The 11,813-nt window shown below is 44.4% G+C and overlaps 1 non-coding gene and 1 pseudogene across 1 annotated transcript; one reads left to right on the top strand and one right to left on the bottom strand.

The window, feature by feature from the left end:
• LOC116814500 (zinc finger protein 746-like) overlaps positions 1-9,946 on the top strand; it is a 29,499-nt pseudogene extending 19,553 nt beyond the window's left edge.
• On the bottom strand, positions 8,921-8,992 carry TRNAC-ACA (transfer RNA cysteine (anticodon ACA)). The gene has a single exon. It is a non-coding gene; the product is annotated as a tRNA-Cys (tRNA).
• Positions 9,947-11,813: the final 1,867 nt, after the last annotated feature.

Here is an 11,813-nt window from a genome sequence, read left to right as displayed (position 1 = left end):
GGACAAATATGATAACTAATGATCAACTGCCTAGCATGGTACTAGCACATAGTACGGCATAGTAAGCATTCAAAAAATAACACCAGTTCCTTTTCTTGTCTTTTGGCAAACTCCAAACCAGTATCTGTAATGTCTTCTAAATGACCTCCTTAGACAAAGGACCTGACCTGGTTCTTCATTGCAGCACACAGGACTCCCTGTGGCCCACAGAACAAAGTTGGAATTCCAAATCATCTCATACGAACAGACTCTTGAGTCTAATCCCCCACCTCCAATCCTTGGGCCACAGTCACAGAGTGGGCTGTGGTTCACATGCAGCCGCAGAGCTGCAGGAGTTTGGTCGTAGGGGCAGCAATGCAGAGCCTCTGTCTCCCTTGTTAGAGTAGCTGAGCCAGGCTTTTGGCCTACAAGGTTGAAGCAAGGGTGTGAGTGAGCTCTCGCATGGGAGAAACCAATTCTCCAGGGGAAACATCTGCCCTCCATGGGAATGCTGTGTGCTGTGATGTGTCTCTCCAGGTCTGGCCATCACTCCAGTGCACCAAACTGCTGCTGTGGGAAGGAGCCAGGAGAGTGATAACTTGGGTTACCATTTCCTGTCTGTTTCTGGGGAGCCTGCTGTAGTACTACTCTCCGGTCTGCCCTGGAAAAACCCAGAAGCATACCGCATCACAGCTTGAGAAATTACATATATAGGGGGAGCAGGGAGCTAGATACCAAGAATATGAGGGATACCCATGGAACCGGCGCTGGAAGAGATGAGAAGAAGTTATCCAGCCAGGTTGCAGCTGGGTAGGCCTGAGCTGTAGCTTCCAGTTCAGGGAAAATCATAGGTGGAACGGATGAAAAGAAAACTGGAATATGACCAACAGCTTCTGTGAAGAACATAACAGCTTGTATGAATAGAAAAAGTGCAGTAGGGGGCACCCAGATTTGAACTGGGGACCTCTTGATCTGCAGTCAAATGCTCTACCCCGAGCTATACCCCCTGCTTGTTGTAAGTGTCCAATAAGCACCTTTCATGTTGGTAATCACACCCAGCAGTCCTACAGCACATTGAAAGTTCCTGCTTGCTTTTAGAGAGTAAGACCAGCAACTGATTTTACCACAAACTCACCCCAGAAAAGTCCATCCCCAATTCCCAAACCCTAGCCCCACTCACATGCCTGCACATCTCCCTGCTCTCCCTCAGTCCGTGGTGACAGGAGCAGCTGGGAGGAGTGTTTCCGTTTCCTGCTGGAACAGCCTTTAGGTCTACATGTTTGATGTCTTCTTGTTTACACTACAAAATAGCAGTTTGGAGACACAAATTGAGACACATGCAGTACTGACATATAACGATATCTCTCAGTCTGGGATCTTTGCATTAAATCCAGTTCATGAAACAGTTGGTGAAGTTGGGGAAGTTCCCAGGCCCTGACATGGATCAGAGAGTAGTCCTGGGAAGCATCATGGAGACAACATAGCATGAGGACCACAGAGCTCCTCCAGGTTTTGGCCAGAAATCTCTGCTGCTAGTGTGGAAGCTCTACCCTGAACTACACCCCCATTCTCAGTGCAAGGCTATTTTAAACCTTACATATATTTTTGTTTTTATCTAAGTATCTTGTGCAACTATTTTTGAAAGTCAAATATTGCTTTTAAAGCTTATAATAAAAGAAACCTCAGTCCTTTGTATTTTCCTCTTGCCACCCAGAGGCAGCCACTCGCCACCCTTTTGGCTGTTTCTTCTAGTCTATTTGCCTCTATAATTTTAAGTAATAGAAATACGTCATAATATGGTATGACGTAATTAGACATGTCTAATTTAGACATCATTAGCTGACTTATTTTTGTAGGTGAGGATTATCACTCATGTGCCTTCTTTTCTGTTTTCCAGTATACCTACTATATATCAACTTCTTAGATAAAATGCTATATATTTACTTTCTGTTCAATTTTATCTTCCATGTTTTAATTATTATGATTAGCTAATAGTGTTTATGGCCAATGTACTTAATCCTAAGCTGAACTAAGAGTTCTGATGGAACTTTTTTTTCCCCTCAAGTTGCTGATAGCCTCACAGTTTCAACTGCTTGGTTTTCTTGGAATAGCTATGATTTTCCACAACCTTTCATTGCTCCATGAAATGCCTGTCAAGTCAATTTACCACACTGTAAAAGCTGTTAGATAATTAACATTTTTCACTTCTTGTTTTCCAGTAGCTCTCCAGCTTCCTGCTCTGTTTGTTCTGGTTGCCCTGGAAAGCCTGCTGCTCAGCCCATGCCCCGGGACTTCCTCCACCCTCACCAGGACATTCTTTCCATCTCTGTCTCCTGTGTGCAAGTCCCGTTTTCCTGGATTCCGTGTCTTGAATGTTTCTTCATTTGCTTCCTCATTTTGGCAGAGGATGTCCTCCAGTTGTTTTCTGGGAATGGTGAGTAGAGGTGAATTTTTTAAGACCTTACATGCCTCAAAATGTCCATAATTCCACCTACACACTTGATTAGCAGTCTGGACAGACACAGATTTCTAGTTTCAACTTATAATCCTTCATATTGTGAAGGATTGTTTCTGTTGTCTTCTGGTGTCTAGTATTGCTATAGAAAAGTCAAGTGCCATTGTGATCCTCTGTCTTTTGTATATCACCTGTTTCTTTCACTCTTTAAGTTTTGAAGATCTTCCCTTTTGTCCTGTATTCTGTAATCACACTATGATGTACTTGATGAAGATAATTTTTTATTCATTTTGTTGGGCATTTGGAGAATATTTTCTAATGCATAGCCAAGTCCTTTCATTATGAGTAATGTTCTTGTATAATGTCCTTTCCATCATGTTCTCTTTCTGGGACTTTTATTAGTTTTTGTTTGTTTTGAGACAGTGTCTTGCTCACCATAACCTTGAACCTCTGACCTCAAGCAATCCTCCCACCTTAGCCTTCTGAATGGCTAGGCTTACTGACACACCCCACGATGACCAGCTGATTTTTTTTTTCTTTGTAGAAACAAGGATCTCACCATGTTGTCCAGGCTGGTCTTCAACTCTTGGCCTCAAGTGATCCTCCTACCTGGACCTCCCAAAGTGCTGGGATTATAGGTGTGAGCCACAGCACCAAGCCTATTAGTTGGTTTTTACATATCTTGGTTTTAACCTCTAACTTTCTTATTTTTATCTCTCTTACTGTCTTTTCCTTTGTCTTTTTGTTTTATTTTACTTTCTGGGAAACAGCCTCAGCTTTATTTTTCAAACTTTCTATTTAATTTTTTCTATCTTCTATACTTTTTTCTTAATTTCTAAGTTATCTGTTCTATAATTGACCCTTTTATGTTTTTGTTTAACAGATGGAATATTTTCTCATATTTCTCTCAGAATATTAATTAGTTTCTTTGACGTTTTCCTCTCTTTCCAGCTAATATACAAGTGAACAGTGACCTGCAGTTCTGCCCACACAGGGTTAATGACCAATCAGATTCTCTCTTTTCAAGATGGTTAACATAACAGACACCAAGAAAGGGAAGAGGAGCTGACAGCAGAGGGGGAAGCTGAAAAGATGCACAAAGAATGGCCATAAAAGATATGAGTATGTTGAGTGATTAATGATCGGAAACTACGAGTGATATGGTACAGGTGTTTGTAGAAGAACAGTAAAGCCATTGATCAGGTCAGCTATCAATGAACTCTTGCTAGAGAAAGAGTGGTCTAGGCCTGAGTCCTAAAGCTTTGTTAGTGATGTCAAAAGTCACAGTCCTTTTGAGGCTTCAAAGGCCTCAGTTGTCTGATTATTTCTGTATCTCCATGCAAGGCCCATGACTCCTGTTTTACTCTCACCCCTACCTGTGATGAGCCTGAGACACTCCATGCCTTGTAACCCAGTGGCAATATCATCAGGGTGGGGGCTGGCTGGCTGCTCAGGTGGGCCCCCCAAGCAGAGTCTCAGCATAAGTACCATGTTTAGGTCTAACCTTTCTGCAATGTTTGAATTTCACCCAAAGCCACAATTTCAAAAAATGAACATTATTTCACAACTCTAGATCTTCCCAATTATAGGACTATTCACACTCCCTAATCAGGACCCCTTCCCACATCAGCACAGGCAGGGGGGTCTGCAGCAAGGCTGATGTTAGGATGGAGGTGGCCTGCAGCCCCAGAAGTGTTTGCTGCACTGGGCCAGAGCATCCTGTCCTCTGCCTGCCCAACAGCAGAGCCCCCTCTCCAGGGATTATTCAGGTCCTGCTGGGAGGAACAAACACCAAGTCACAGTACCTTTCCCCTTCATATATGTTTGTAGGCAACCCCAGCTTTCCAGACGGTCGCTTTTCCCAGTGGTCATATCTGGTCTGGAAGATTCCCCATCATCTCGAATAAAGGTAAGCACTTCCTAAGTCCCCTTCAGCAACACATGCACAAACTGCCTCTTAGAGCACATACCTTCTGCAGAGAGACACGCCCAGCGGGTGAGCTGATTTTTAAATTACAGTAGCTCCCTAGCTACCAGAAAAGCCCAAGTAAGATCTGAGGAAGTGGTTCTAGCTTCTCTATCCACCCGCCCTCCAAGGAGCTGAAGACTTCAGGCTGAGGAGGGCTGGCTGAAATGGCCAGAAGAGGGGACTGAAAGGGAAGCAAGGTGTCCTCTTAGCAGGGGAGCAGGCCTGCTAGTAAACCAAAGCCACTCTGGGTGTGAAGAAAGAGCCGCAGGCAACAAGAGTGTGGGGCTCAGCTCCCAGAGTCAGAGATACTGCTCAGCCAGCCCAGGTGCCAGTGCCAGGGTGCAGTAGCTGAGTGCAGACCAAGAGGCCTTGCTTCCAGTTCAAGCGCCCTTCATTTGGGCTTGCGTTTAGTCAGCAAAGATGGTTCTGCACTTCTCATTGCTTTGACCCAGGAAGCCTGGTCCTGAATCTGTAAAGTCTGTAAGTAAAACTACAGTTGACTTTGAACAACACAGGTTTGAACTGTGGGTCCACTTAACAGACAGATTGTCTTGTGTCTTTGCTGCCCCCAAGACAGTAAGACCAACCCCTCCTCTTTTCTTCTTCAGCCTACTCTGTGAAGATGACAAAGATTAGGACCTCTATGATGATTCACTTCACTTCTACTTATTCTATAGGAAATAAATTTTCCCTTCCTTGTGATTTTTTTAATATTTTCTTTTCTCTAGCTTTATTGTAAGAATACAGTATATAACACATAGAACATAGGAAATATGTGTTCATTGACTGTTTATGTTATCAGAAAGGCTTCCAGTCAACAGTAGGCTATTTGTAGTTACATTTCAGGGGAGTCAAAAGTTATATCCGCATTTCTGACTGCAAGTTGGTGGGCAGAGGTCGTAGGGGAAAAAGAAGTCTGGAGAGCTGAAAAAGGATGAAGGGTAGCTCTGAGCTGCATTCCATGGAACCAAATTCTGTGTGGTGACTACAAAGCCCTTCCATCTTTAGCATCCGGTTCCCCTGCTACTCCCTGCCCCACCTTCCCTGCTCCACTTCCCAGGCTCCCCGTCCTCAGGCACTCCAGGGCCCGCACTTGATGCTGGCCTCTGCTGAGGCTCCTTCTGCCTGCACGGCTCCTGCCTGTAGCTCTGCAAGAGCAAGGCCCGGCTTCCTACATGAGGCTCCGACTTCTGCACTCTTCAAAACTTGAAAAGAAATTGACTTGCACCTTAGAAAGTGGCAGTGTTTGTCTCAGGCTAATATTTTATGGGAGTAAGCAGATTGCAGCTACAATTATGTTATTATGGACTATTATACTCTTGTTCAGGGAGAAAAAATCTGCTAGGGATTAAGCAGAATTGGGTTCAGATCTTTGCTTTTTTTTTCTTTGTTTAAAAATTAATTATTATTTTTTGTTTGTTTCAAATCTTTGCTTTTAGCTGTTGTTGCTTTTAACTCCATGGAGAGACCGAATGGAGTGAGACCAACAGGGCATGCTGGGCAAGAGAGGTCTCCCGAGTTCCAAATAAGAATTGCAGGTAGTATAAAACGAGGCAGCAAACCCACACGTGGAAGTCTGATACCGCTTGCAGAAGGGAATTGAATAGATGTCTCCCAATTGGTAAGGATATGGTTTTATTGACTTGAAAAAAGAAAGCCTGCAAGCAACAACAGATCATCTGTGGGATACTGCCACAAGGAATAATTGAGCACTCAGACACAGGGGAAACCACTGCCTCTTTCAGTCTTTCTCCCAGATTCCAACAGTCAGTGTTAAAGCATTTCACCTTGTTCACCTCCCTGAGAAGACGTTGCAGCTCACTCACCCCAGTGGGCACTGGGAGCCTCTGCTCAGGTGGGAAACAGATGCCCCCCACATGCACATCTGGTGTTTATGAAGCAGATACTGGGGCTTCATAAACACACAAGGGGCAGGGAAGTATCCCCAGGGCACAGTGTGGGGCCTCCTGACTAAAAGTAGCTTGCAAACCCCTGCCTATAACAGCCACTTCCTGGCAGTCATTGTGCCACTTATGAGCGCTCCTCACCGCTCTTCCTTTAGTTCCTTCACTCTGTATAGACCCTGCCAGAGCAGCTCAGGGTGGAGCAGCTGCAGCCATGGGACCTGCTCCAGGCAAGGCCCTATGCTACACAGTCCCTGGGGGTGAGGATTCCAGAGGAGTCAATTCCCTACCCACCCTTCCAGGGGATGGCCCTGGGTGGTGGAGATGAGTGTTCCCACAGCGAAAGTGAAAGTTGCAAGGCTGTTACGGAAACACCAGGGGTTCCATCTAGGTCTTGCTGCTCATCTCACAGAAAGCCAGTCACTGAGACGAGTATTGTCAGGGAAGAAGGCTTTATCCAGGTGCTACAGACAGGGTGAACAGGAGATCAGTCTCAAATTCATTGTCATCGACTGACTAAAATTAGGGGTTTATATAACAGGGAAGAAATGTAACTACATGTGGGAAAACGGATTAAGGAGGGGCAAGGAAGAGGAGTTGGTCAACAGGCAGCAGGTGGTCACCTGGGCAGTCATGATGGGTAAGGGGTCTGGCTTCTCACTTTCCAGATGTGGGGATCTGGTAAATTTCAGTTTCTTGATACTGCCTGGGAGGATTGCTGGCTGGTTTCCTGAGAAAGGAATTCAGATAACACAAATGTAAATTTCCCCTTGGTTTTCAAAATTGAGAGGGTCAATTTCTAGCTTTATTCAAGAGAAACCATAAACATCAGTTCTATGGGACAATTGGGCCCATTTCAAGGCTCTGAGGATAAGGGTTAATGAGGGGACAGAGTCACCTGGAGACGTTCACTGGGGCCTACAAGAAACTAGAGAGGCGGCCGGGCGCGGTGGCTCACGCTTGTAATCCCAGCACTTTGGGAGGCCGAGGCGGGCGGATCACGAGGTCAGGAGATCAAGACCACGGTGAAACCCCGTCTCTACTAAAAACACAAAAAATTAGCCGGGCGTGGTGGCGGGCGCCGGTAGTCCCAGCTACTCGGAGAGGCTGAGGCAGGAGAATGGCGTGAACCCGGGAAGCGGAGCTTGCAGTGAGCCGAGATTGCGCCACTGCACTCCAGTCAGGGTGACAGAGCGAGACTCTGTCTCAAAAAAAAAAAAAAAAAAAAGAAACTAGAGACGCTTCCTGGCAAGGCTCTATGCCATCTATTCTCTCTTCTCTCCTTGCAGGAAGATTCCAGTATAATAGACCCCAGAGGTGAAAAGGCTTTTGTTCAATAAGTAGAAAACTGAAGGGGGGTGGGAGGCACATGGATTTGAACCAGAGACCGCTTGGCCTGCAGGCAAATGCTGTAACTTTAGTTGCACCCCTCACTTGTTACAACTGTTTCTGAGAAGCACTTGTGCAGCCCCATCAGCACCTGGATTTCTTCTTGGTGAGTCCATGGGAACAGCCCCACTGCAAACAACCCATTCCTGCTCTCCTCTTTTCTCTAAACCCCAACCTCCTCCCACCTGGCAGTCCACAGGCCTACAGCTTCTCCTCAGTGGGAAAGACATCAGCTTGAGAAACCACTTGGAAAGCCAACGTTATTCTATAAAAGCTTTTTAAATGACCCAGCAGGACAAGTCCCCGGATGGCCTTGGCCAACCCAGTGCCTCCCTCTTTTCTTGGTTGTAGTTCTCAGAATAACTAGAGAATGTACTGGGAGTGTTGTCCTGAGATAAGGAGGAACTGTCCTAAACCCGGACTCTGTTCCCATCACACCTAGTACAGGATGTCCTGCAGCGCTTTAGCCCAATGATCCAAATTGCCCTTGGGGTATAAAACTGAGAGCAGAGGGCGTTCAGGGTCCCTCAGCTGCAGTGTGAAGTGGGACACACAGGTGAGACTCCATCTGCCCTGGGCAGCTTCCTGAGCCTTAGGGGAGCAGCTCACCCTAAATCCCAGGCTTCTGTTGTCCCTTGCCTGCCTGTAAGGAATAAAGTTGCTTTGCTTAACTTGCTGTGTGAGTGTTCTGCGTCACTGGACTCGAGCAAGTGGTACAAACTGCAGATTAATAACTGGTACATGGTGAATCTGCTTCATAAGTGTTTGCTGAATTTTGCAGCCCAGGAGATCATCTGGTGTTTCTGTGATGTGGGAGGATGAAATGAAAGAAAAATGAAACTTCTCACACCTAACAAATCAGAATCTCGAGGTGGGACCCAGGGCATCTGTATACTTCACCACCCTCCCAGGTCATTCTGGTTCTCAGACATGTTTGGCAACTTTGATTTTAGTCTATACTTGCATGTTATATGCCTGAAAGAAAAAACAAAGACTAATTAAAGGCCTGCCTAAGTTCACACATCACCTTAATAACAAGATCATAGCTAGAACCACATTCCTGGTTTTGGGACTTTCCATTGCCCCAGCTCAAAAGATGACTAGATTCCTTTCCATCTCTTCTCCCTCCACTTCCCTCCCAGGAACCTCCCCTCAACCTGCCATAGGACCTGGGACAACCTGAAGGTACCAATTGGTATGTGGTACTAAAAAGAGACTCTTTCCAGGGGACATCTGGATTTGAACCAGGGACCTCTTGATCTGTAGTCAAGTGCTCTACCCCTGAGCTATACCCCTTTGGCTTCTAGGAGTCTCTACTAAATACCTTTTCACCTGTGTTGCAATACTCACATCTATGCACTGAAATTTACATTGACTCTTAGAAAGTTTTAGAGATTTGGACATTTTGCCTCACAGCAAATTAGCCCTTTTGGCCCTCTTCTTCCTTATTAATCCCTCCCTACTTGGTCCCCTAGAAGCCTCCTCAGCTCACTTCCATCTTATCTTCGGACCACTTCGAAGACACCTGCTTGAAGAATCATTGCCAAGAGCAGGGCCACTCCTTTCTTCTTTCATCTCCTCCTTGAAGTCCACTAACTTGAATGTGTGCCCACATCCTTTCTTTCCACCCTCACCCCTACCCCAGTGGATGGATTTAGGGGCTTTTCTGCTCATCTCTTTTTTTATTCTCATCTCAGCTATTCTTGGTCTTTTGCGTGGTCTTGACTGAACCCGGGAAAGCCCATACCAATAATTCGAATTATTTGAATCCCATCATGGAGCTCAGGAAGCTTCCCCAGCTGTTCCAAGGGGCCTCAGGCTAGAAGCACAACTGAAGCAGCAAGGACCAGAAATGTCTCCTCTGCTGGGCAGACCCCTGCCCTGAGGCACAGCACCACAGGTCCTGCAAAGTGAACCTGGCCCTTGGCCAACATCCTACATCAGGGCCATTTATGGCCGGGCGCGGTGGCTCATGCCTGTAATCCCAGCACTTTGGGAGGCCGAGGCGGGCGGATCACGAGGTCAGGAGAGCGAGACCATCTTGGAACACGGTGAAACCCCGTCTCTACTAAAAATACAAAAAATTAACCGGGCGTGGTGGCGGGCGCCTGTAATCCCAGCTACTCGGGAGGCTGAGGCAGGAGAATGGCGTGAACCTGGGAGGCGGAGCCTGCAGTGAGCCGAGAGCGCCACTGCAGTCCGGCCTGGGCGAAAGAGCGAGACACCGTCTCTTAAAAAAAAAAAAAAAAAAAAGAAGGCCACTTCTGACATTAAAAGGCCATACAGATCTCAAAAATGTAGAGAAAGGACACCCACCCAAAGGGTCACATGAGATGGTGGCAGTGCCTGTGATAACCATCACGGAGACCAAAGCCCAGAATGTACAGAGGCTCACAAAGGAAAATGCAATCTCTTTTTGTCTTTCTACAGTGCCAAACACAATATTGAGCATAAAAGTTGGGATGCAACAAATATTTATTGGGGGGAAGTAAAGACAGCAAAATTGGCAAGGTTAATAACTAAGGATAATTAATATAAATTACTTGAGGTAGCACCAGTCAAATGAACTCTGTTGCTATTTTGGTGTTCAGTTCTCCAAACCTGAGCATGCATACTCTTCTGAGCTCAGATTCCATCTTTCTTGCTGGAGGAGATAAGTCAATTCACAGACACGTGGAGCTCTGTCACTGGCTACTCTTGTTGGTCTTCTGGCTCCCCCAGCAATGGTCCTCTCTTACTGAAAAGGGAAAAGACAAGGAAGGAATTAAAGAAATCCTCATGTTAAAATTCTTCTTGTTAAACAATAAGACTCTAAAAAGTCCAAAAGTCTACAACCAGCCACCGTCATACTTAATGGTGCAACGTTAGAAGCATTCTCTTAAAAACTGGAAACGACAAAGATGCGTGGTAGCTTTGTTTCTATTTAAAACCACCAAAAGCTAGAGGTAGTGCATTTAAGACCAAAAAAGTAGGGTTTTTCAGTGGAATAGAAGAAACAAAACACCCATTATTTCAGTGACACTGTGATTATATAGAAAACACAAAGTAATCTACAAATTATCTGAATTACTAATTTTAATAAATTCAAATTAGTTATACAATAAACTTATTTTAAATCAAATATATTTCCACACACCAGTAACAAATTTCTTAATAGAGTAAAAAAAATACAGGCTCCCTAGGAATAAATACAAGGTGTACAAGACCTTTGTTTAGACTGTTTTACAGCTTCATTGAAAGATACTTAAAGGGCACTTAAATAAGTAGAGAAGTATGCTTTGTTTTTGGATAGGACAAGACAATTTTGTAAAGATACTGCTCTCCAAATTTACAGATTTAGTGCAATTGCAATCAAAATCCTAATAGTGATTTTTATAGTAATTGACACACTAATGTTAAAAATTATGTGGGAAAAGAAAGAGTTGGGAATAGGTAGAGTTTATCTGAAGAAAAATAACTAGGCAAAGAAACTAGCTCTACCAGATATAAAGACTATTATAATGCTATAAGACCGCGAGTATTGGCACAAGGGTACACAAACAAAGCTAATGAACAGAATGGGGATTCTAAAAATTGACCTATCCATAGACAGAAACCTGATATATGAGAGACAGCATTGTAGACCAGTGAAGAAAGGGTGTACTTTCTGATAAAAGGGTGCTAGGACAATTAGATATTCATTCACAAAATAAATTTCAAGAAGATTCAAGACCTAAATATAAAAAAATTTTAAAAATTTAGAAAATATGAGAAAATTCTTATGATATTGGAGTAGAAGAAGGATTTTCAAATTAAGACACAATATAAAAAAATTTGATAATCCATGTATTAATCCATTCTGGTTCATTGCAGTTAAGAAACATCTGTGTTCTAAAAGTCCTCAGAGAGTGAAAAGGTGAGTGACATAGCAGGAGGAGAAGTTTGTGAATCATTGTATCAGCCACGGTAGAGTAAGAAATCAGAAACTACACTCGGCATTTCAACAGAAAGAATTGATTATAAAGTATTGGTTAAATAGGCATTCATGAAATGGAAAGGCAAAGAGAACCCCAAGGTGATGCAGAGATAGTAATGCCTGGAAGCAGCTTTCTCCTTCTGCTAGTTTTGAGAGAAAAAG

The sequence above is a fragment of the Hylobates moloch genome, unplaced genomic scaffold (genome assembly GCF_009828535.3).
Source record: "Hylobates moloch isolate HMO894 unplaced genomic scaffold, HMol_V3 SCAFFOLD_1, whole genome shotgun sequence".
In the NCBI taxonomy this organism is placed as follows: domain Eukaryota; kingdom Metazoa; phylum Chordata; class Mammalia; order Primates; family Hylobatidae; genus Hylobates; species Hylobates moloch.
Note: the sequence above shows the minus strand (reverse complement) of the source record. Positions and strands in the feature narration are given on the sequence as shown.